Source organism: Equus quagga, chromosome 18 (genome assembly GCF_021613505.1).
Source record: "Equus quagga isolate Etosha38 chromosome 18, UCLA_HA_Equagga_1.0, whole genome shotgun sequence".
Classification (NCBI taxonomy): Eukaryota; Metazoa; Chordata; class Mammalia; order Perissodactyla; family Equidae; genus Equus; species Equus quagga.
In genome coordinates, this window is record NC_060284.1 from 17913673 (window position 1) to 17938528 (window position 24856).

The 24856-nt window shown below is 39.7% G+C and overlaps 1 protein-coding gene across 9 annotated transcripts in view; it reads left to right on the forward strand.

The window, feature by feature from the left end:
* Positions 1–16490: 16490 nt before the first annotated feature.
* ADGRL2 (adhesion G protein-coupled receptor L2) overlaps positions 16491–24856 on the forward strand; it is a 269920-nt gene continuing 261554 nt past the window's right edge. For 4 of the 9 annotated variants that reach the window (XM_046645156.1, XM_046645167.1, XM_046645166.1 and 1 more), the window contains exon 1: positions 16492–16679. The gene's annotated coding sequence lies outside the window, so the exon portion shown is untranslated. Of the gene's footprint in view, positions 16680–24856 lie in introns of all 9 variants that reach the window. The other 5 variants (XM_046645165.1, XM_046645169.1, XM_046645162.1 and 2 more) reach the window with 3 other exon arrangements.

The following is a 24856-nucleotide window of genomic DNA, read 5'->3' on the forward strand; positions in this document are numbered from 1 at the left end:
TACCATTTTGCTTGATCTACATATCAAAAGCATCTTCCAACCGTATATAGAAGATCCTTGCAGGAAAATGTTTCATATGAAAAATAAAAAAATAAAATAAAATAAAAAAGAAGAAAGTGCTGGAGGCCATGTCATTTGTTTTTCATCCTATTCTCTTTCATAGGCTTCAGGCCAGGAGCAGGTAGCTCATGCGAATGAATACCTTCCCAAATCACCACAGAAGCCAAAGAAGGTACTGGAAATACAGCATGCACCACACTAACATGAGATAACCTAACTGAGAGGTAGAAATGATCGAGGAAAATTAAGTGGCCTCAACATGAAAAAGCACAACTTTTATTTCCAGCTAATAACCTGTTATGTAATAAAAGCCCACTGTGCTTATTAGGAAGAAAGAAACCTTTACTCAGCCAACTTTAGAACTATTTTTCTTTGATAATGTATTTTGCTGAGTATTTTGAATCAGTAATATTGAAAAATTGAAAGTCAAATTGCTAATGAGTTGAAATCAATTGATTAGCTATTTGAAAATCGATATTATTCTACCCATATATTAGGTCGCATCTCTAGCATGGCAAAAATTTTTCCTTAGCAAAGAGACGTCAATCTTTTTTGTTACAAAACACTTAACAGAAGTTTAAGCCTATTTTCTGTTTTGTTGTCATTGTTGTTGTTTAGCAGCAAAGAAATTGGTCCAGGATTTAACTAGAACTGATAAACAGTCTCAATTAAAAAAAATTATTTCACTCAAAATGAAAGTTTTAAAATTGTCATTAACACTCGATCAAATTTATGACTTGTTTTGATTCAAAATCCATATCAGGGTTTTAACAGGGAATTTCATTAATTCTACCCGCCGAAGGTTATGGAAATGTGTGGAGAATACATGGGTCTTTTAGAATACTCAGGTTCCAATCCTGGCTCCGTTGTGTTCTGGTTGTGATTCTGGGCAACTGTCTCACCCTTCCTGAGCTCCGTATAAAAGAAGGCTAAAACTACCTATTGCTTGTGTCACATTGTTATTATGAGATTGGAATAAGTTAATATAAGAAAATAACTCAGTAGAGTTCCTGAAATATTTGCAGTGCAGCAAAATGTATCATTTCCCCATAAGAGCACGACCATGAGACAGCTCTTCAAGTTGACTTCCTTCTCTCACATGTCCTATTAATTATCAAGTCCTATCATTTCTACCTCCTAAATATCTCTCGATTATATCTTTTTTTCATCTCCCCTTGCACTTTCCAAGTAAAGCCCCTTATTACCTTAGGCCCTGACTAAAATCATGGCCATGTAATTCACTGCTACCTACAGACGCAACTACTGCCAACCCATTCTTTATATTGAATTCTCTTTCTAGAGAATGAATATTATCCTTCTGCTTAAAATTCTCCATGACTTCCTGATGCCCATAAAACAGAATTTAATCTCCCTAGACTGATACAAAAGGGCCTTCATCCTTAAGTAGTTCAACATCATCTTCTATTATATCTCATTGTACACCCTATGTAATGGATGCACTATACTATCCTCTTCCCTGGACTTCTTTTTTTGTTTCTTGTGAGGAAGATTGGCCCTGAGCTAACATCTGTGCCAATCTTCCCCCATTATATGTGAGATGCTGCTGCGACAGCGTGGCCTGACGAGCAGTGCTGGGTCCATGCCCAGGATCCGAACCTGTGAGCCCCAGGCTGCTGAAGAGGAGTGTGCAAACTTAACTACTACACCACCAGACTGGCCCCTTCCCTTTGCACTTGCTGTTCGTTTTGCCTATGATGTATTTCCCACTTTCTGACAGTATACAACTATTCATCTTTAAGACATGGCTGAAACGTCACCTCCTACATGTCGCCTTCTCAGAGCAATAGGAAGAATTTATCATTCTTGTAGGACATATTTCCATTATACCACACCATATTTTATTAATTACATGTTTACATGTCTGTCTCTACACTGGACTGCGAGCTCCACTATATAGCATAGAGCCAAGCATGTGTTAGGTAGTATTTGATAAATATTTGCTGAATTAATGATTGAGAACAACGAAAAAATCAGTGAAGTTACAATGGGTCTGTTCATGAATTAATATGCCCCAAATTTGCAAGTGGCCTTTATTTTATTTTATTTTATTTTTAAAGATTTTATTTTTTCCTTTTTCTCCCCAAAGCCCCCCGGTACATAGTTGTGTATTCTTCGTTGTGGGTTCCTCTAGTTGTGGCATGTGGGACGCTGCCTCAGCGTGGTCTGACGAGCAGTGCCATGTCCGCGCCCAGGATTCGAACCGACGAAACACTGGGCCGCCTGCAGCGGAGCGCGCGAACTTAACCACTCGGCCACGGGGCCAGCCCCAGCAAGTGGCCTTTATTTTTGTTGTATATTTGTAGCCTCTGTCTACACAGGGAGCAAAAGAAATGAAGTCAAGATCACCATTTAGGGAAGTGTACCAAAAAATTTTTTTAAAAACGACAGCCCTTGTGAGTCAATTATATTGATATTACAAGCAAATGTATCTTTGGCCTCAATTATCAAGTTTAAATGTCTCAATTTACTCTGCTTGTTTAGACACAGCGTGAATACAGAGGTATTTTTGTTATTCTTAGCAAATACCAATTTTAGAGAGTCCATTCTTTCCCCTTTGCATGCAAGCACAAAGGAAAGAGATGTGTGCAACAGCAAACTAACTTCTGTATATGGTTTCATCACAGTCCTCATTCAGCGCGCTCTGTACCTTGGCTCCCCCTCTACAAAAAAGTACCAGCCTGTAGCTTCAGGATGCTGTGGATTTAATGAGAAGATTCAGCGGCCATCCCATTTTTTGTTGTTGTTATTCTCGAGAAAATAAAAGAGAAAAGTAAAATATCCTGGTGTATAAATGGAGGAGCCTGGCTTCTGCCACTAACTTATTTAGTGCCTAGCATAGTGCTGACAGTGGATAAATGTTCCCTGTTGGTGATGAAATACCAAATACAAGAACCTGTGTTTCTGGTTCTGCACTGTCATAAAGCTGTTATTATTCAGCATTTATTGGGTACCCACAGAGTATGAGGCATAAACATGGCAGGTAGAAAACACACAGTCCCTAACCTCTAAATTACAAAAGACACATGCACAGGAAGGTAGGTGGACCTCGAAATTGTTTCCAAATGGCTGTTTGTAGGAGGATTTAGACAGTAGGAAAACTGAAGGAGGGCAGGGTGGGGCGGACAGGTCGGGTGTTAGGAAATGAGAGGTGTAAGAGGAGATAGTGTTTCCATAAAAGGGATAGGTCGGAGGTCAAGCCAATTTCCGGAAGCACCAGAGTGAACATGAGAGATCCACTGGTGATAATGAAGAACCCAAGGGAATAAAGAGGCAAGAGTGTTGTTCTATTGTCTCTCCATGTCCTCTTTGCTTGTAGGGGCACTTCCTGTAGCCTCTCTGGTTGACAGCAAGAGAAAACTCATGGTTATTTGAGAGGAAGACACTCCCATGCTAAATGAATGGCTTTGCCATTTACTGGCCTCAGTTTCCTCAGCTTTAAAATGGAACAACAATACTTCAAAGAATTGAACTCAAAAGAGGAAGCATGTAAGTGGCCCACACTGGTGCCTGGCACATAGTTTAGGAAGCAAATCCAGAGCCCCTGGAATCTCCGGCTAGTTATCCAATCTCTAATGTCCCAGGTTTCCTGCTTTTTTTGCTTTTTCCTTCTTCCGTCAAAAGGAGTAAGATGTTTTCTAAAAAGAGATCAGGTTTAAACAAGCAATACGGGTTAGTAAATATGTAGACAGGATTTATGTTAATGCTAAGGCGCTGCTTCCAACTGAATTTGGAGCCGGTGAGATTTTAACCTAGTTAGTAATTTTTTTTAACGGTCATTAGATAGAGACCAAAAAAAATCACAGTGGGAGCCTTCTAAAATGGTTCTTGGGGCCCTCAAGGGCATTTCCCTCAGTCTTTTCATCAACAGAACTGGTCTGTATTGTAAGTCTTATTTATAGGGTGGCTTTCAGGCAATTTCACACTGCGTTTCTCTGATGCAGCCCCCAAAAACATGTAAACCCAAGGGATTAGTAGCGATTTAAAGGGAAAATAGTGTGAAGTTACACCATGAACGCAGGCAGCACAGCTGCCTTGATGCACTCACTGTTCCCCTGGGCTCCTACAGTGAATGAAACTTATCTAAGTGGCCCAGTCCACTCCCACACTGCCAGATCCGCAGCCCTTTGTTACAAAGTGCACGAGAATTGCTCAATCTCAGGGGGCAGCAGAGTCTGGAATGACCGGCATTGTGGAAACACACACAGCAGTTCACTATCTAGGAATGAAAACTTAAATCTCCTTTTAGATTTCTTTGTTGACAGTTGCAAGCAGGGCTGTGTAGTAAATAAATTGTTTATTCCGATAGTGTTGCTTTCATAGGAGGTTCAGATACATTTATTGAGTAGGGTAGCAGCCTGAAATGGAAATGAAATAGGAATATCACAGGAGGGCCACGTAGAAGTCTTGAAAAAGGCTGAATATTCCCCAAATGCAACCATCATGAGGCTGGCATACTTACATTGATGATCTCATCAGACCAATAATTAATAAGTGTGAATTAGGCTAATGAAATCAGATAGGGTAATGCAAGGCAGTCTCCTACTTGTTAGCATTGCTATTTTCTTCATTATTTAATCTCTAACAGAAACTGAATTTGCTGCTCAAGATCTAATTGAGCCTATTTGACTCCGAAACAATTTTTTTAAAACTCTTCCAAAGAGCCTTTAAGAAGGTGTAATTGTGAAAATATTAAGAATCTATACAGCACATGCAACAACAGGAACATAGATCAAATCAGAACAACTGGAGGCATTTCCTGCTCCTTTGATAAAACTAAACTGCAAGTAAAGGAAATGATGAAGAGGCATTTTTTTTCCACTTTTTTTCCCTCCCCACATCCCCCCCATACATAGTTGCATATTTTAGTCGTGGATCCTTCTAGTTGTGGCGTGTGGGATGTCGCCTCAGTGTGGCTTGATGAGCGGTGCCATGTCCTTGCCCAGGATTCGAACCGGCGAAATCCTGGGGTGCAGAAGCGGAGCGCGGGAAATTAACCACTTGGCCACAGGGCCGGCCCCGAGGCATTTTTTTTCAAGGTAGAGATTTTTAAAAGGCAGAGATCCTCCATGCCCAAATGGCAGCTTCTTTAATTTTTTTGACACACATCATTTAGTAAATAATTAAACTGTAACACATCTTTCTCTCCGAGGATCAGCACTATAGTGTGATCTGGAAAAGTAATGGGGATCAAAATGGAGCCCTTCGGCCTGTGGAATGGAGCTGTGAAGACCTGACCTGGAAGCAGAACAGGGGAGTTCTCCTTCCCTGATGGCAGTGTACGAACTGCCACTGTATCTGAAATCTGCAAGAAGAGGGTAGATTGCGAGGCTGCTGTGATTTGGTTTCGATTTGAGGCTTCTCTTCCAGAGAAAGCTTGATCATCTGCCAAAGGAATCCAAGCAGAGGAAGCACGTGCTTCCCATTCTTCTTCCCTTAAGGAGCATGTGGATAAGCGGAGCCCCCGTGCAAATCGGCACTGTTAGGGGACCATTCCAGTGATTTCACTTGTTATCGTGTCTTCTGTTGGAACACAAGTGCCAAAAAAAGAGCCAGGAAGTATGCATTTGTGAGTGAGGGGTTAAACCCAGCAGGATGTGTGGATAAAATGACAGCATATTTCCTATTTGATAATATTGGATCTATTTTGAGATTACTTATCAGTTGGTTATTGTGCTAATAATTGCCATTAAAATTAATACTACATTTTGGGAATTAGGCAAAGAGCTAACAAGTTTGCTTTTACACAGAGCTTTCCAAAAGCAATCTGGGTAACTTGTTTCTGGAATGCAGCTGTGTAAGTTTTCATTAACATCTTGCAGGTGGAGCCTAATTTTAGTTCAGCCTTGAGAAGGGGGAATTGTTCTCCTCCTCATATGCACAGCACCACAACAGCAGCAGAGCAGGTGGGGCCTCGCTGAGCACTTGTTTACTTTCCTGGTTTTCAAAAACAGATGATTCATATCGTTAATCATACAGTTTCTGTCTGATTTTAACATGTCTTTAACAGAATAGTCTGCAGTCCATTTGACCCCCAGTTACTCAAATGTGAAACAAAAGCAATGAGATGGAAAATGATAAGAAAATGAGCAATGCATCCTTAAATATAGTGGAGGGGAAGCCAATGAATGAAGTAAAATTTAGAAATACATCTGTTTGGCTACAAAAGCATTTTACAAAGCAACCTTCCAGACTCTAGTTTGGCAATTTGAAGTTGGCTCAGTTAGAAAGTTCAATATTTCTTTTTCCTGCCATTGCAAGGAGGAAACTATTAGGGGAAGGAAGCAGTTACTGGGAAGAGGGGAGCCGAGGGGTCAGAAAGGACAAGTGAGATGCAAAATGTTTTCTCCTGCAAGCACTACCCTGGCCTCTGAATCTCAGGGAATGACTGGTAATCAGCTTCAATTTTATGTCCTAGGAAAAAACATTGTAAAGAATCAGAGAGTGATTAATGAGAGTAATCTCCCTTTTAATTTGTTCAGGAAATATCTGGAGCTTTACATTAAGCTTCCAGGACACAAACCCCATACCTTTGCTCTGTTTAATGTGTTCCACCACAGTGAACCTACTGTGTGACTCTTTGGATGTAAGGCCAGCGCGATGGCCCTAGTATTGCTGTGTGTCGTCCGGCTTAAACAAGCGCCTTTGAGTTCTGCCCTGTGGGGTGTGCCTGAAAATTCCATTACCTCCACAGAGAGGGGGCAGCTCCGTGTGCATATTTGTTTCTTTCAATTCGGTCTCTTGGAATGGATGGAATTTGTGATTCTACTGCATAGAAGTCTATTGTTCTGAACCTCAAAATAAACCTCTTCTTGAAAGCTCTCTTCTGGACCTTGAAGGTCACCATTCAATGTCTTTGCCTTTATGAAAGTTCTTAACCTGGGATACAGGTTTGTCAATGAATGTGCTTCAGGGTGCTTGTGAACAAAGTTTCTCGTGTTTTGGAATAGATGTGAATGTGCATTTTTTCTCAGGAGAAGGTGCATAGCTTTTCTTGGATTCCCAAAAAGGTTTATAACCCCCCAAATCTTAAGAACTATTGCCTTACACAGAGTGTTTTCAAATACTGCCTTTAATGTAAAGGAAATACAGCAGTGTGCTTGGCTAATGATTAGAACTCAAATGTAGTATTTGTCAGCCTGCCGCACAGAGTGAGTCTGCATCTGACTGAGAACTCAGTTTACACGCTGTCTGCCTAGTTACTTTCCCTGAGACATCATAAGTCTTTCCTTATTTCTACCCTGTAACTGCTAAATGAGCATCTAAGAGGATATTAAATTTTCAAGATTTGTTCTTTTATTCAACATTGATTTGTTAGGCACTTATTATATTTAAGGTACTTTTGGATTTCAGAAATATATGACATAGTCTTTCTCTGTAAGAAGTTCCCAGACCTGTGGCAGAGACAGTCAACCAGGAAAAGAAACTCGACCAATCAATGTTTGTAAAAGAGGACAACGTTATGTGAGACCTCAGATTTTCAAAACAGATTGCACCTCCTCATTTTGAGATGTAAATGCAAAGGTCAGAAACAAATGTCTGTGACCCTTTGACAATATGACAAGAATCCTATGCTACTCCCAAACTGGCTTGTTCCCATTCCCATTCCACTTGCCTGCAGATGTGACTGGAGAGGGAGCCATGGGTGACAGAATGGACGGATGGAACTTTAGAAGTGGATCCCATGACTGGAATGGGATGAAAGGTCATCAAAAGGCAGGAAGGAACCAGTCTGTCTGAGACGTAGGCTAAGTGAGCAGTTTTGACTGATTTGATCTCACAGATTCCCTAAAGCTCCACCAGGCTGTGATTTTGCAACTCTCTCGAGAATAGTCCTACTGGACTTTTCACAAACACAATGCCCTTTCGTTTTCCTGTTAAGACCCAATCTTTGGATGAGATCTCTCTCTTGTAGATACTTGAAACTCAGAGTCTGTTCCTGTTTCTTTCATCCCCAACGTTTAAGGTTCTTCTAATTCAGTCCCCAATTTTTCTTTGACTCCAACTTATTCACAAGAATAGGAGAACAAAGAAAAAGGAAAATAAATTGATATGGAGCAGGAACAGAGTACTGCCAATTCTCTCTCACTGTGACTCAGACTACGAACGGCAGACGCTAAGGACAGATCTTCCCAATATTCTATTTGCTTTTAGCCTCATTCAGAATGTAAAATTCGGTAGCCAACTTCTATTCATCATGAAATCCAGGACTATCTTGGAGAGGATGATGATGTTGCAGCTCTATTTGCAGAAAGTATAAAAGGTTGTTTTGGCTATCTGTACAGAGGGCTCAGTTTTTGAATATTCTGAGTTAAAAATCACAACCTGCCTTCCTCATTTCTAGGTTTTTCGTTTCTCTGTAAATTCTTCCTATACTCCTCTCTAGGCAAACCTATACTTTTCCTGCTGAGATTCCTTAAGTCATGGAGTAAAATGTCACCTACAGGAAACATGTGATTCATTTCACTCTTGCTGGTAGGTACATTCAGAATTCTACCTCAAGAGGTTTATTTCCCATTTTTAATCTAAACCTTATTGGGCTGCCTGCAGTGGAAGCTTCAACCACAGCTGCTGAAATAAAGTCTTTCCAGAAGCACTTAAAGAAGACCCGGTTGTCCTGGTTCTGCTTCTGAAGAAGTTCCAGTCAGCAGCAGGGCAAAATTTATGGGATGCTTATGAAATTTTTGGTTTCTTAAAAGAGCACGCATTCCACAAGGAATTCGAATACATTCTCGGAAAAATATACAGACCTCTCAGCCAGCACAAGGACACACACAGAAAATTTGAGGGGTCACAGTTTGGCAGGACCACACTAAAATCATCTCAGACAAGTGAGATAAATCCTGTTCAAAGACTTAAAGAGAAAGAAAGAGATTCTGCAACTGAACTGGGGAGCTCTGACAATATCTAATTGTTATCTTTAGTTCTAGGATCCGTCTTTAATATTTATTGGCATCAGCTCTGCTTGTTTTTTTTTTAGCCTACGAATTGGGTGAGGATAAACAAAACTTTGGCCAGAAACTCTGTAAGTACATGAGAATCTCTATTTTGTAGAAAAGAAATAATTTAAAAATAGAGAGTATTTTCATAGCTCATACCAATATGTTTGGGTAATGTCTACAGTGACTTTTCTTTTTTAGACTTTTGATTATCCATAGTTATGGAGGCTAAGGCAAAATGGCTTCCATATATATATTATAATCAAATTAGATAAAGTATTCTAAAAGTGTTTATATCCAATCTGCTGCCCAAAAAAGAGCTAATACTCGAATAACTTGAACCAGGTGGGATAACAGAGGTGCCAACCAATCTTCACCCAGCAGTGAGCAGTGCTGAATGATTCCTTTGATGTCAGGCTGTGGGATGCCAGACTTTTTTTTGAATTACTGTGAGATAGAAACAAAGAGGAGGAGAGTAAGTGAGATACAAATCAGCTTGTTGAAAAAGTGAGAATTGGCGTTACTAATAATGTAAGTGATATTTCAGTTTCTATAGCGCGTTGTAATTTTCTAAGTATTTTATCTACGCAATGATTTGATCTTTCCACTATTCTCCGGAGGAAGATAGTGCAAGAATTATCAAGTCATTTTATAGAATAGAAAGTTAAAATCAGGGTTGTAGAGTGGTAAGAGGCATTTTTTTTTGGCCTAAATAATATTTAATAAAAATTAAATTAGTTATCAATACTTTAAAAATTGGAGACCACATAAAAAACTGGATACCTGACACTGAGAAAAGTTGAAAGTTCTGGGACCACTGGATAACGCTGGGCCCGTATCCCCCAGCACAGCACACTTCCACTGCTTCCTGTTTCCTTATGCCCAGTCTCCTGGCTCATTAATCTTTACTTGCCTGGCCTTTTTCGGCATTTGATTTTTGCACCCCTGGTGTCAAAGGATTTTCATAAGGCCACACATTGAGATCATGACAGAGGCAGACCTAGAGTGCATTGCTACTGCTGCATTCTTTTATCATGAAATGTTCGCACTGGACTGGGTGACTAGCACATCCTTCTTTAGTCTCCTCCAAGAACACTCTGCTCCACTGAACTTCTCACAGTTGCCCAAGGGGTCATGTGCCCCCACATCCCCGTATGGTTGATGCTGTTCCTTAGGCTTTTCATACTGTCTGCTTGCCACTCCCCACTCTCTTGACTAAACCTTAATCCTAGCGCTCCACTCTAAGGTCCCTCGCTCTCTGCAGCCATCTCAGAGCCCACCGCCTCTCCCCATGCCATCATTTATTCAGCCTCTCATTTATTCAATACGTGTCAGATGATTGAAAGGAAACAGAAGCCAGCTCTTTAGCCTGTGCTTGACTTACTCTTCTCCCCAGGTCAATGTTGGGATGAAAACATTACAGTTTCTTTCTCTATTTGAACTATGGGTCAGACTACTTAATGAAGATTTTGGGGAGAATGGCGTTGAGCCACATCTATCACAGGCAACGTGGGCAAACTTTGGGCAACTTCTCTTTGAGGAGGTCCAACATGAAGCTTGCTGATTCAGTATTTTTGACTTATTTATTTATCAAAAATGCTCCTTTATTGAGGAGAGAAACTCATGTTTCTTTACCACTTTAGTTTAGTAAACAAAGAAAACATTAATTCAAAGTCTAGAGAAGGCAGTACTCTGCTTTTCCCCAGCAGGAGACAAATTGGTGCCTGGCAGGGAAAATTTTGTATCAACAAACGATGTAGAAAAGCTAAGGACTGGCCTAGTTATTGATTCATTCCACAAGAGTTCTTTAACACCTACTGAGACCTGACACTAAGCCAGGCCTTGGAGATAAGTAGATATGTAAATAAATAAGTGCAATGGATATTATGAGTGTATATAGGCATCTGTACAGGGCACAAGGAATATAAAGGGGACAGTGGTCAGTTCTGCCCAATGAAATCAAGAAAAGTTCCATAAATAAGTTGACCCTTGAGCTGAGTCCTAACAGACGCAGATATATTTTGCACTCATTTTGGATAGGATGTTAAGTACTGCTTAGCATTACAAAATAAATTAGGAAGACAGATTTCTCCTTCATGAGGTTATAGATCATGTGAAAAACACTTAAGAACATAGTGGGCACATAAAGAAAGCATGCAGTAAATGCAAAATAAATAAATAGTGATATAATTTCCAGATTCTACCTGAGTTTCAATCCTGGCTCAATTATTTGCTAATGGGGTGACCTTGGACAAGTTGCTTAACATCTCTGTGCCTCAGTTTTGTCCTCAGGTCTAAGGAGATGATAACATTATCTACTTCACAGAATTGTGATAGTAATCAATAAGACAACGTATGTGGAATGTTTAGTACAATACCTGGCACACAGTAGTAAAAAAGTTCGCCCTTAGAATTGTTATAATATAATTAGTATAAGCCCCTATAATATTTTTCTTTGAAATAGCCAGCATCAAAGAAAGGAACATATATTTCAAAGCACTTATTAATGAAAACTTAGATGATTAAAACAAAAAAGAAATCTCCTACCTAATATGCCTTGCATCATTTATGTTTCAGTTTTGCATTTTATTCTCACTCAGATAATGAAAGCAGACCGGGGCCCATAATTGCCTTTCTGCAACTAACTGTTCAGTATTCAGTTTCTTAAATTTTTCAGTGAGATTCATCTTCCAGCCATAATGCATTAGCATAATACTATTGTGTTGATGCTTCCAATACTGCATATTACCAAAGAGAACTATTCTCAGAAACAAATTTTTACTTTCAAACATAGAGTAAAATTGTGAACTTCAAATTTTCTGTTACATACACACATAAATACATACATACATCTCTTTTAATAATATAATATATAAATTATTTTATACTCTCCATCATTTTTATTAATAAACATGTTAAGAATATTAAGAATATTATAGGAATATTGAAAATAATATCATCAATATGTATATATAGAATGCTCTTCTCAAAAAAATAGTCTCAAAAAGCGTTTATTTCCTGCTAATTCTTTGGTATATTCCTATGAAATTCATATGAAACTGATTCTTTAGTCTTTTCTAGATAAACTAAAATAAGATTTAAAAAAATCTTTCACATTTGGGTGACTCTACATTCTCTTGATAACATACCTTTCTTTCATTCTATGCTTACCTACCAGAAATAATCTTAGGCCTTTCTATGTAGTAAAAATATATGCTATTCTATAAAAGAATTAATAAAGCTCTTTAAAATATAGTATAATAAAAGTACAATTAGGGAAAAGTCATATCAATAGAATATTATAGGAAGATAAAGGCTTTATTATTTTCTAATACCCACTCGAACTGGAATAATAAAAGTCACCAAATAGGGGCCGGCCTGGTGGCTGAGTGGTTAAGTTTGTGCGCTCCGCTGCGGCCGCCCAGGGTTTCACCGGTTCGGATCCTGGGCACCGACATGACACCGCTCATCAGGCCACGCTGAGGCAGCATCCCACATGCCACAACTAGAAGGACCCACAACTAAAAATACTCAACTTGTACCAGGGGGCTTTGGGGAGAAAAAGAAAAAAAAAAGTCACCAAATAGAAGCTGCTTCCTTTTCTAAAGATATTTTTCATTTTACAAGATTGGGATCATCTCCCATATGTTTATCTTGAAGAAAAGGACCCTGTCTTATATTATCGTTTCTGTGTCACCTCTTGGGCCAGCACAGCCCTGAGGCAGCTATGCTTTGAGATTTCAGTGTGAGCAGCTTCAGAATTTCTCCCTCGCTGTATGGCTCTGTTGTGGTCTGGGCCTTCTGCCATGTTCTTGGGCAACACCTTAAACCACTACACTTTCCACATCTCTTTTCTTCTTCCCATGTCCAAGTCTTGTTTCCCAGACTGACAAACTGTTCATAATTTATTACAGAAAATTTTAGCCCTCTCTTTATCTAGTGCCACCCATCAGGCTATGTTCTGAAGAACCTTGACTTTCTCAGCCTGAGCGTCTCATCCAGATTTGTCTAGTCATTTTCCTTAACAAAAGAACCATTCATGTGTGATATAAGTGTTACTCCTCCGGAGAAGGCGAAAAATAGAGGGCTTTTTTCTTTTTTATAAAACAGGTTTGCGAGGCTTTTTTCCCTCTCCACTATGTAGATATTTTTCAAGAAATATTTTTGAAGTGTGTTGTATAATTAAGACTTTGTGCAGAACAATTCAATCTTCACTTTACTTCCCTTTATGGGAAGTGAAGCCCAAGAAGGCGAGAGCTACATAAATATGTTCTAGAGCCTTCAGAAAAGAAAGAACTTCAGACGTGATCATGGAATCTCTGCCAATTATTTGTGAGGTATCATAGAGAATGGGACAGAGTTAAGAAAACTGGAGATGAGTCAATGCTGACCTGATTTTAGAAAGGAAAGAGAGATTCTGAGAACTGCAAACCAATGAGTTTGACATCAGTCCTTAGCAAAATTTAGACAGAATTATTAAAGTAAAAGTGAGCATTTTGAGAGGACGGCAGTGACTATTAAGGATCAGTATGGGTTCACTAAGAACAAAGCAGCCCCAAGGAAACTAATCTACTTTTTACTCTTCAAAATAGAGTATAACTGAATTTTGGCAAGTTTTTTAATCAAAATACTCATACATTCCTAGAAGATAAATTCGAGCTAGTTTATAGTATTGTTAGGAAGTTTCCAAAAATGGCAGAATTATCTTTTTTCTTTTTTTTGAGGAAGATTAGCCCTGAGCTAACATCTGCTGCCAATCCTCCTCTTTTTGCTGACGAAGACTGGCTCTGAGCTAACGTCTGTGCCCATCTTCCTCTACTTTATATGTGGGACGCCTACCACAGCATGGCTTGCCAAGCTGTGCCATGTCCACACCCAGGATCCAGACTGGCGAACCCTGGGCCACCGAAGTGAAATGTGCAAACTTAACAACTTCGCCACCAGGCCGGCCCAGAATTATCTCTTTAAGAATGATTAAGAATAAACTTTGGAGGCACAGGGCCTTGTGGGTTCAAATTGAAGCCTTGGAGCTTATAAGCTGTGTAAATTTGTGCAAATTGCATAAACTTTCTGAGCCTTAATCCCCTCAACTCTAACGAGGGATTAAAACTATGTCATAAATATGTTGTGCTTATTAAATGACACAGTGTCCACGAAGTGCTTTTTACCTTTCTTTAAATAAGTGCTCAATAAAAATGATAGGTGTTAGACTTTATTAGCTAAGGCTGATGGTCTGTTGTCGGTCTGAAGAGAGATCTCTGAGAGGTGCACTAGCACTTTTTTTTTGCCAGTAATTTGAAAGAAAACATCCTAATGATATTGGCAGTCTCCTTGCTATGCTGTGAGCTTTTTCAGTGAAGTGATCATATCTTCTTGCTTTTGGTGTCATCACTGCCTGATGTAGTGCCTGACCACCGCAGCCACTTAGATGTCATTTGAAGAATGACACAAGATAAAATACAGTAACGAAGACACCGAATAGCAAAATCGGGATTCAAAATTGCCACAAATAATTAGAACAATGGGCCGGTACCAAGGATGAGCTGTAGTACGGATGGATATAAGGTCCACATTTCCATCATCAATTGCAAAAAGAACAAGTGGCAAGAGATTCGATTAGACAGAATTTGGTATGAAAAAGACTTAGATATTTTACTTTTGTAAAAATTCAAGAACTAAGGATATGATAATGATGCCAACCCCTCCTCAGAGTGCATTTCCTGCCTTCATAAAATTCTAATTTATTAGAAATAGAGTCCAGAATCAGGGAGGCATCAGTACTCATATACTTTGCATAATTAGACCACATCTCAAGTGATGCATTCAGTTCTGATGCCACATTTAGGAGAGACATGGACAAACTGGAATCTATCCAATATGGTGAGAGGCCTTAAAAGCCATCTCATATTAGAATGATTAAAGGAATGTTCAGTCTGAAAAAAGAGTAGACTGAGGGGAAAATGATAGCCATTTTTCAAATAGTTGAATAACTTTCATGTGGAATAGGGATTAAATTTATCCTCAAAGCTTCAGAAAAAATTCATACCAAAGACTAGACAATTCAGGAAGATATTGGTCAAAATTAAGAAAGATCTATATTCAAAATGAGAATGGATTGTCTTAGACTTAGTAATGTATTCTTTTCAAAGTTACTTAGTTTCAATTTGTTCAGCAAATGATTACCGTTCACATTTATGCGCAAACCTTGTGTAAGCCCTGTACAGGAACCAAGCCTTCGAGAGTTTGCAGGTTTGTTGATTTGTATCATTTAGAATGTCCACATATGCAGTTATAAATGTACCACCAAATGTTTACTTCGCAAAAATTTATTGAATATCATTGCCTGTCAATTTCGTGCTAGATGGTGGGCAAGTTGAAGAAAACGCAATATTATACATATAGGAAATTCCAGTTTTGGGTGGGTTATTGTTCAAACTTTGATTTTTGAGATTAAATCAATCCAAAAAAAGCCAGTTTGCTTGATTTAAATGTCACTGAGGAATCGAGGAGTCTGAGAAAATTAACATCTCACCACTTCCAGAGTACATTGATAAAGTAGGTAGAAATTGTAAGTCAAAGACATGCCATTTACATCTACTGAGCCCCATATTTTCCTGGCTTTGTTCTGATCATGCTATCCTTACAATGATGAACAAAACGGATAATTTTGGCATGTTTCTAAAATCTTGTCTTGCCACTTCCATACCTAAATTTTATTTACACATATGCCTAGAAAGAGATACGTAGTCAATCAACTTTTTTTAATGCTACCATCAATAAAAAAAAATTGAATGCCAGCTGTCTACTACTCCTTAAGGACTAAAAGATTCCCTTTTCTTAAGAAGTTACAGAACACCTCTCCTATTATCCTTTTCTCTTAAGAAGTAAAGGCATCATCACTAACAGATATATTTATTTGCTATCAGAAAATTTAAGAGCAAAGTGTACAACATATGCAGTGATGTTCGTTTTAATTATTTGGGGAGCTCCAATTTTCCTTGCCTTTTGTTTTGCTAGTGCTTGCTTTTAAAAAAAGAGGTTAAGATATAGTAATTCTCTATGTTTAAAAAAAAGCTATATTTTTAAGGAATGGACATCAAAAAGGTTCTATTTTTGCTAAATGGCTCATTAGAAGAGGATGAGCTCTAAAAAGAAAACTAACAGAAAGCAGTAGACCTGCCTAGTCCTGCTCAGTGCAGGCCAATCCTGATTCAGCAAATAGGTATTTGCCAGTAGCAACGAGCATTGTGTACTACAATGACAGTGCTGCTTAACTCGATACTGTTCCCACACCTCTGTTAGTCGGGCCCAGTGCGTGGGTAACTCATGAAGTCACTGGGTACCTGAGAGAAATATTGAAAGCAGTGGAGGTTATGAGGGTTTAGAGACAGGTGGAACTGGCTACATGATCACAGCCACGCCCACCTGTTAAAATGTACTTGGCAATGAAATTCATGCCAATATGACACCTGTCTGCAGAGGAAATTCATGACAAGACAGAAGGGCAGGCGTTGGATGACGATAATAGTGTTGTGACTGTGATCTCCCAAGAGGCCTCTCCGGGGAAGGCTCAATTCTCCCTTCTCACTTGTGTGCTGATTGGAATTTGAAGGGAGCTTGGTAACTGATCTTCTACGTGGACGCAGAAGTACTGCTGATAAGGTAAGGGCAATGATACCTCCTGGTTTGATCACTAGAGATAGATTATAAAGAGTTTCTCTACTCGATCTTCCCTTTCAAATGTAGATTACTGGGACAATCTTCTTGGCAGTGTACTTCAGGATCTTGAACTTGAGGGATAAAACTGCTGGGTGCCTGCTCTAAAAAGAGACACCCAGCCCCTGCAATAGCTGTCTGTGCAGTTTCTGTCTTAAAGGGATACAGAGAAACGAGGACGATGGTGAGCCGAGGTTGAGTGGTAAGGAATGATTTCAGAGGAATGTGTCAGAGCCACCCATTTCCTGGGGCCCTACATGATGACGTTTTTAGTAGCCACCTGTATTTGGAGATTTAAATTTATGAAAAGAAAATCGTAATGATATCTTAATTGCTATAAGCATGTCTTTTCAAAGGAATTGTCACGCAAACAGTTCCTTCAGAGGAACTGAGAAACCAAGGAGAGATGGCTTTACTGTAGGAGAGCTGAAGAAAGGCTTCTGCCCTACAAGTTAACGTTTGTGGATCTCTTTGGCAAATAACAGTCTCCATTTCAATACTGCTGTGTTTGATGAGGATTCAAAAAGTCTTAATCAAATCTAGCAGTCATTGCTGCTTCTTTCTCTCCTAATCTCCCTGATCTTGAATTATGAGATCCTTATCTGTGAAAATAAAACACCATTTGTTAGAGCCTTTTCAAAATTAAGACTAAAACCATCAAAACCAATTGTTTGTTAGCATCAAACAAACAAATTTTTTAAGTTTGATGAATTGTTTGTAAGCACTAATCAAGTGGGTGGAGTCATAAAAGAGGGGAGGGAACCAACTGGAAAAATATATGTAATTTGTTTGCATTATTATTTGAGATAATTACAAAGCAAGCGTTCAAAAGCTGTTCTTTATCTGTATACCAGAAGAGGGGGGAACCAGGGAGGAGAGGAAAAACACAAGAACACGCAGCCATTGTCAGCTGCAATCTAAAATATTGCTGGATTCACAACGGTTGAACACTAGCAGTACTGAGAATGCCAGGGACAGAAGTGTCACGTTGAATGTAGAGTGATGACTTCATAGGAAGGCAAAGCTGAGGATATGACCAGTTTGCAGTCACAGAGAAATCAGCTTTAATTAATTTGAGTGCCAGCTCTGTGTATAATTACACAGCATGAGAGTTTGCATGCAAATGCGGAAATGCTGATTGTTCAAATACTTGCACTTGCTCATTAATACGTTGGGACTAAGCAGGGCTGGCAAGCAGACAGGGTACAGCACACACGGTGCCTGCAGGCTAATTTGTATTATACTGTAGTTAGCAAACAGATTTCAGATGTTTCTCCTTTCTTTAAATAATAAGCACAAAAATATGTGTCATTTTCATCTGTGACATACCTTGTTTTCTTCTTGATTAAAATAAAATGTTGGGGCCTTTTAAAAAACTGTTGAGGGTATACTAAGCATTGCTCTAACGCCAATTTATAACTATTTGAAGTCACCGCATCAAATGTTACTGCATTTATACCAGTTATAGGATATATCTATTTGACATTTCATGTAATTATCCAAAATAGTCATTTTTTCATAATTTGTGACGCTATATTCAGAAAAGGTAAATGTACAGTAATTAAAACCGAGGAGGACTAAAGCAGTGGTCACAGTCCAATTGCCCACTTGTCTATCAAATCTAGTATCTTGAGTCCAGCATCAGCTTGGGGCCAGAGGCTTCAGGGAAAGGATTGAATTATTTGAGAAAGCATCTAATTCTACAATGTACTGAGGTGAGATTTTCTATTCTGGACCTCTGATTGTCTTAGCAGAGATCAGCTTCAACCAATTTCCCGACTTCCTTGACAATGCCCCAGGGAAAAATCTTCCTAAATCACAACCCTAGGAATATCTGATACTTTCTTCAGAAAATGGTATAAGAAAATAAGGAATTTGCCCAAGTCCCCCAAATCTGGTCCTACTACCAAGGCTATCCATTTCTTTGCCAATGTATTCCATGCATATTAAAGCATTTGAATTCTACAAATATTTACGAAGCACCTATTTCTGTTAGACACTGCAAGCAGAGGATACACAATAGTAAGCAAGATAGACAGTCCCTGTGTTTGCCATCTGTTCTCTCTCAGGAGTTGTCGAAGGAACCGAACTTGGTTTACCTGGGAAATACATGCTGTTAGCAGTGACCACCTTGGAGAAGCCCTCATTGCAGAGTCATGAGTCTATGGCCTTCCATAGACACAGTTCTCAGGGCCTTTATAGGAGACTACTTCCCTCTCTGATATTTCTTCAACCCGATTCTTGTGTAAGATGAAGGGAGCTGCCTCTGCCCCAGGGTTGAATGGAAACTGTAAAGGACACATGACACCATCCATCAGGCAAGCCCAAAAGTTTTATAAGAACAGACTGAAGAGGAAGGCTGTCAATACCCCTCTCTGAAAGCCTATGTCTGTAAGAACAGTCATTTCTCAAGGAGAAAAAGTGGACACATCACGTAGATGGATACGGGAGACCTCACAGCATTTGGTCTGACCAAAATTAGGCAGCATCCACATAAGTATTCTCAGTGAGTTCAGTATATGACACGCTGAGGCGCACCAACTAAAGAGCATGACCCTTCCTTCCTACAAAGTCTGTTCAAATGTTCTGCTGCCAAAGACTTCCTACAGATATAGGATATGTGTATGGACAAAGGAGGAAAGCAACAGTAAAAACACTCATACACACCACCTGGGCTCCCACTTCACTTTCAGAGTGGTCATAACCCTCCACCCTACATGTAGAAAACATACAAGAAGGAAGGAGGAAATCAAGGACAGTGAAAGAACTCAGGGGTATTTCCATGATGGCAAACATAGTGATTTGGAAACAGTGGATTTCAGGGGCTCACTATGAATTGCAAGTATGCTGAGCTCAACCAACTTTTCCTCATAGTTCTGCCGCAATCAGACACCCAAGATCAGAAAGCAAAAACAAAAATAAATTCTCCAACTATGTACGCATTAAGAAAATTCCATCTGGCTGGGACCAAAATATTAAAAAATATGTATGTGGAGATATTAGTATCTTTACCAAGAAGATCAAAAAGTCTTAGAGGATGTTTTCTATAAGAAATGACTTCTAATGTGAGGTTGTGGTGAGATATGAAAGGATTGATATTCCTGGATGATGTGAATAACATCATGAAACAATTACAGGGTAGGGAAGACAGAGAATAAATGTGTAGAGAAGAAAGAAGAGGATTTACCAGGGAGCTAGAAAGTGTTCAGGAAACCTGAGCAAGCTCTAGTCACGGACTTAAAGAAAGCTTGTACCCACTGAGGAAGCACAGCGCACCTGGTGACTCAGGATGGCCACCTGTGCTAATTATCACAGAGCGAGAACCTAGATGGGCTGACAGCAGCTGACGATTCAGCAAGGATTAGGTCAACAAGAACTGTTTCCACAGGTTTGTGGGTGCCAAATACACATTTTAAGGGCATGAGAAAAATGAAAGTGAGAATAATTGGAGAGAGGGAATATGTGGAATACTTATTCAGAAAGTGAAGGGGAAGAAGTGAGGCAAAAACCATTTTTTTCAGGAAAGCAGAGATTTAACCAAGTTTGCACGAGAGAAAAGAGCTAGTGGGGCAAGAGCAACTGGGGGTTTAAAGGGAAATGTGTCCTCAATGGGGAAGAAGTTGGGGAGAGTCCAGGTAACTATAGAGATCTTTTTTTAATCTTGCTCCATGAAAGGAGAGGAAAAGAGATTGGTGACAGAGAAAATCTGAGATGGAGGTGAGGAAAGTCGTGAGAGTACGTGCCAGATATTCTGATCCTAGTGAAGATGCTGGGCATAGAAAAGGGTGGACGTGACACAGAGGGAAAAATGACTTTACTTTCTTACTGGAAAAAACAGGCAAAGCAAAATAATTTATGATGAAATTAAGTGAAGAAATGAGGGACAATGAAGAAGTGGAAACTGGTCATTGTAAAAGCTTCCCTTAGACGTTAATTTGTTCCAAGACAAAGTGAGTAATGGGACTGGACTGGTAATGACCTAAGAGTCTCGAAGTTTACCTTCTCCAATATCACTGTACCTGAAGTGGCTGTCTACAGTCGAGTACTCTTGTATTCTACACTGACAGGTGCTGTGGGGAAGACAACTGCGTGAGAAGTAAAGACAATTAATGCACCAAAGAGCTTAGTCACTAGGGGGAAAGCTACCATCTCTCTGGGGCTTCCCATCCCTCCTGCTCACTTGTGACCTTGCTAGTGACAGTAAATGAATTTCTTTAGCAGAGAAGAAAGCTGTATGGGGCTGTCTGGGTCTCCCTTTATCATAGTTCTCCACCCTACCCCACCCCCACCATAACCCAGATTCCTTTTGGCTCCTATCCCCTGGGTTAGGCATCAAAAGCAGGGCAGCATCTCCTGAACACCAGGGTTAAATACAGTACTTACGTACCACTTGGCAAAGAGAGAGAAGGCTCCAAAGGGCTAACCCTCTGCTGAATATGCCTGGAATTACCACCAGCATTTTAGGACAGGTGTCTTCTCAGGCCTAGCTGGCTATTCCAGTTTTCTTGCCAGAAGACAGGAGCATAGCACATCAGTCATTGAGTGGCTGCCAAGGGACATGGTATCCCCTGGGAGTGGCAGGCCTGGGCGTGGTATAACAGGGGCACTGAGCATTCTGACATTTCTGGAGAGAATGGTGGTTCTGATATGTGGATGTCTGGGCCCCCAAGGATCAGGTGGCCCTCAGCAGGCAAAAGGGCAAGACGAAGATCATCTCAGGAGGCTTCCAGTCTGCCACTTGCTGCTTCTCTCAATTTCCTTTTTGTTTGGGCCTCTTTCTGTGCCTTCTGCTATCCTCTTCCCAACCTTTCCCAGATCCCAAATCTAAGGGTCCTGTTGACCAAGTAAAAGAGTTTGTAGCATGTAAAAAATAAGGAATGTTGAAGATGATATTCCACCCAAACCCAAAATCAAAGAGTTGTTGAGGGTTTACTTTATGTCAGTCGCTGCAGCCTATGTAGGGGATTTGAGGATAAACAGATCAGGCCCTTCACTTGTGGAGCTCACTATGAAATGGGAAGATAAACCTGTGAGACTGGAATGCCTGATGATATAGAGGCACGAAGAAGAGAAGTCTTCCTTCTGTAGGAAAAGAAAAATATTGGCAAAGCAAATGGCTGAAGCAAAGGCGTTTAGATACAGAAATGCAAATAAACATGAGAAAGCTGTGTTTCAGAGATTTTTCTGGCAGCAATATATAAAGTGGTTTGGATACAGAAGAGCCTAAAGAGCTTTTAGGAGGCTATTGGGATAGTCTATAGAAGAGAGGGGATGGAAATGAGGATAGAAACGGCAGCGATATCTCAGAGGAAGTATTGACATGGTTTGGCAAATTATTATGGAAACAAACAGGAAAGTTGCCGTAGTTGACTGAGATTTCAAACCTTAGTGATGACATTGTTAAAAAAAAAAAAATAGGAAATATGAAGAGGAGATGGAATGTGAGAGGGAAGATACTGAATTCAATTTGGATGCAATGAGTCTTTCCAGGTGCCGGAGTCTATCCTTGTAGAAAAGAGAAGCTTGCAGATGGGAAGCTGTATCCAGCATTCTGAGGAGATGACAGGGCCAAAGACAGAGCTGGGAGGGTGGGGGTTATCTGCAGACAATGCCAAAAGAGTAGATGAGGTTGTCAAAGAAGACAGAGAATAAGGAGAAAGGAGGGCTGAGGAACAAACTTTTGGATCCAATGTATGAAAAGCATGAAGAGGAAGGAGATTCTTACAGTCACATAGATAAAAACAAAACTGGGAATTCCACAGAGAGGAAGGGTGGAGAGTTTCTGGAAGGAGGGACTGGTCAGACAACAAGGAGGAGACACAGACAAGGAAGATGAAACATGAGAACAGTGGATGTCACAATTAGTCATTGATGACCTTCAGGAAAGAGGTTTCATTAAAATGATGGGAAGAGAAATCTTATTGCTAGGTGACGTTTTTACCAAATATCTCCAGTGTGTTTGAATATTGAAACTAAAGCAAAGCATTAAGCTTTCTAGGGGTTTGCCCTTAAACTAAAGGAAGAGGGCATAAGGACTACCTCAAAGAAGGAGGCTAGTGGCGCCAGTTTAACTTGGGCTGCTGAGCCATTTTTCCCAACCAGAAGCCTGTCGTAATTCTGGTTTCTCTCAATCTCTTCCTGGTGTCAAGCGAAGGTGGGTGGCAGTCAATGGGAAAAAGTTGGTGATGTTCAAAGACAGCTAAGGCTGTAAAAGTCAATCAGTCTCTTCCTACAATTCATGCTTAGGAATGAAAAGAATTTCCCCCTGAGAAAGTCATCTCTACTCCACCCACTGTCCCGGGCCTATTTTATCTTTCTGAGCACAGTTTACCCTCATAGACGTTTGTACAAATTTTTTGTCTTATGTGGTAAGCTCATTGAAAAAGGGCTTGATAACATCCCTTTCAAGGCAAGGTATCTTCTTCAGCTACTGGTGATTTTTAAAAGCTACATAATTCTCAATAGCTTTGCTATCCATGTAGCAAATTCAGGGAAGTCTGTCGCCATACTTTATTATGCTTAGTTTAAGAAACAGGCTAATCTAGAAAATCCTAAATAAATGTACATCTTTCCTCGCCTTTGCTTTGATGTAGCCACATGTTATAGTGCTCAGTGCTCAGAACTATCCAAAGCAACCTGATAACAAATAGTGCCATATTACCTGTGAATAGAAAATTATTTTGGGGCCAGCCCAGTGGTCAAGTGGTTAAGTTCAAACGCTCCACTTTGGCGGCACAGGGTTTTGCTGGTTCAGATCCTGGTTGCAGACGTGGCACAGCTCGTCAGGCCATGCTGAGGCGGCATCCCACATAGCACAACCAGAAGGACCTGCAACTATGTACTGGGGGGGCTTTGGGATGAAGAAAAAGGAAAAAAAAAAAAAGATTGGCAACAGATGTTAGCTCAGGTGTCAATCTTTAAAAAAAAAATTATTTTTTGCCGTAACTAAATACGTTTTTTATGAGCCACCCAACTATATACAGATGCCTCTTCAGGTGTGCAGCTGAGATGTGGTATCTACATTGTAGGAAGAGAATATAATTATGTGTTTACCTGTTAGGTAATTTCTGTGTTACCAAAGAGTTATGTATGGGGAATATGAATTATTTGTGTGCCATATTAACATAGCACTCAATTGTACGTAATTCGTGTGCTTCTTTTCAAAATGTAAGTAGCTATTTGATATATCTGAGCTTTTTCTGTATCTTTTTTAGTTGGAAGAATATCTCCGTCTCTTATACAATTCTGCAGAATTTTTATTCGTCTATATATGTATACATGCACACACACACATGCACACACACACAAACACACATACTCTCTCAAACACTCAGGGAGGCACCTTCATAAACTTGCCCTGCATGGTTGTTGGTTTACCTGTCAGAGAAATTCATTACTAAGAGAATGCCTTGCTTTATATGCTTACTAAATTTTTAAAAAATGTTTTTCATTATATTTATGCAAACGTAACTTGGCTAGCTCATAACTTACCAAATGCAAGCATTTGTCAGGGTTATTTCCAATCACTCAGAAAAATGTGCCTTTGTGTATTTTGATTATTTAAAGCAATTTTGTTTCCATTATGCATATATGCAGCCAGAGCAGCATGACTGTCTTGACTGAGGAAGTAGGAATGCTCTTAATTTTCATCCATGCATCTGCAGAAGTACTTTTGATTGTTTAACCAATGTACAGATAGTGATGTGGGCATAAATGGTTTTGCACACATTTATTTTCCTTGGCACTTCAGAAAAGAGGGCTAATGCAAAGGAAAATTACATATGTTGTTGTTTGCATTTAAATATAGATATACTCGATTGTAAGCTGAGGAAATGTTTAATATTTTGAAGCATAAAAATTAGGATGCATTCCTTATATAGAAATCTCTATCTTGTAACCACATCTTATTTATACATTAGCTAAACATCTGGGTTTTTTTTCCCTTTGGACTTGGGCAAGCTTTATACCAAACTCTGAAGTTCTCAGGGATCAAATAGTGTCATTCAAACTTGCTTACCTTGCCTTGAGGCAAATCAGCTTATTTGCTCATTAGATGAGTCCATTATTTTCCAAAGAGACAGGAAAGGGAAATAGAGCTGATCCAAGTCAAGGCATTAGAGACC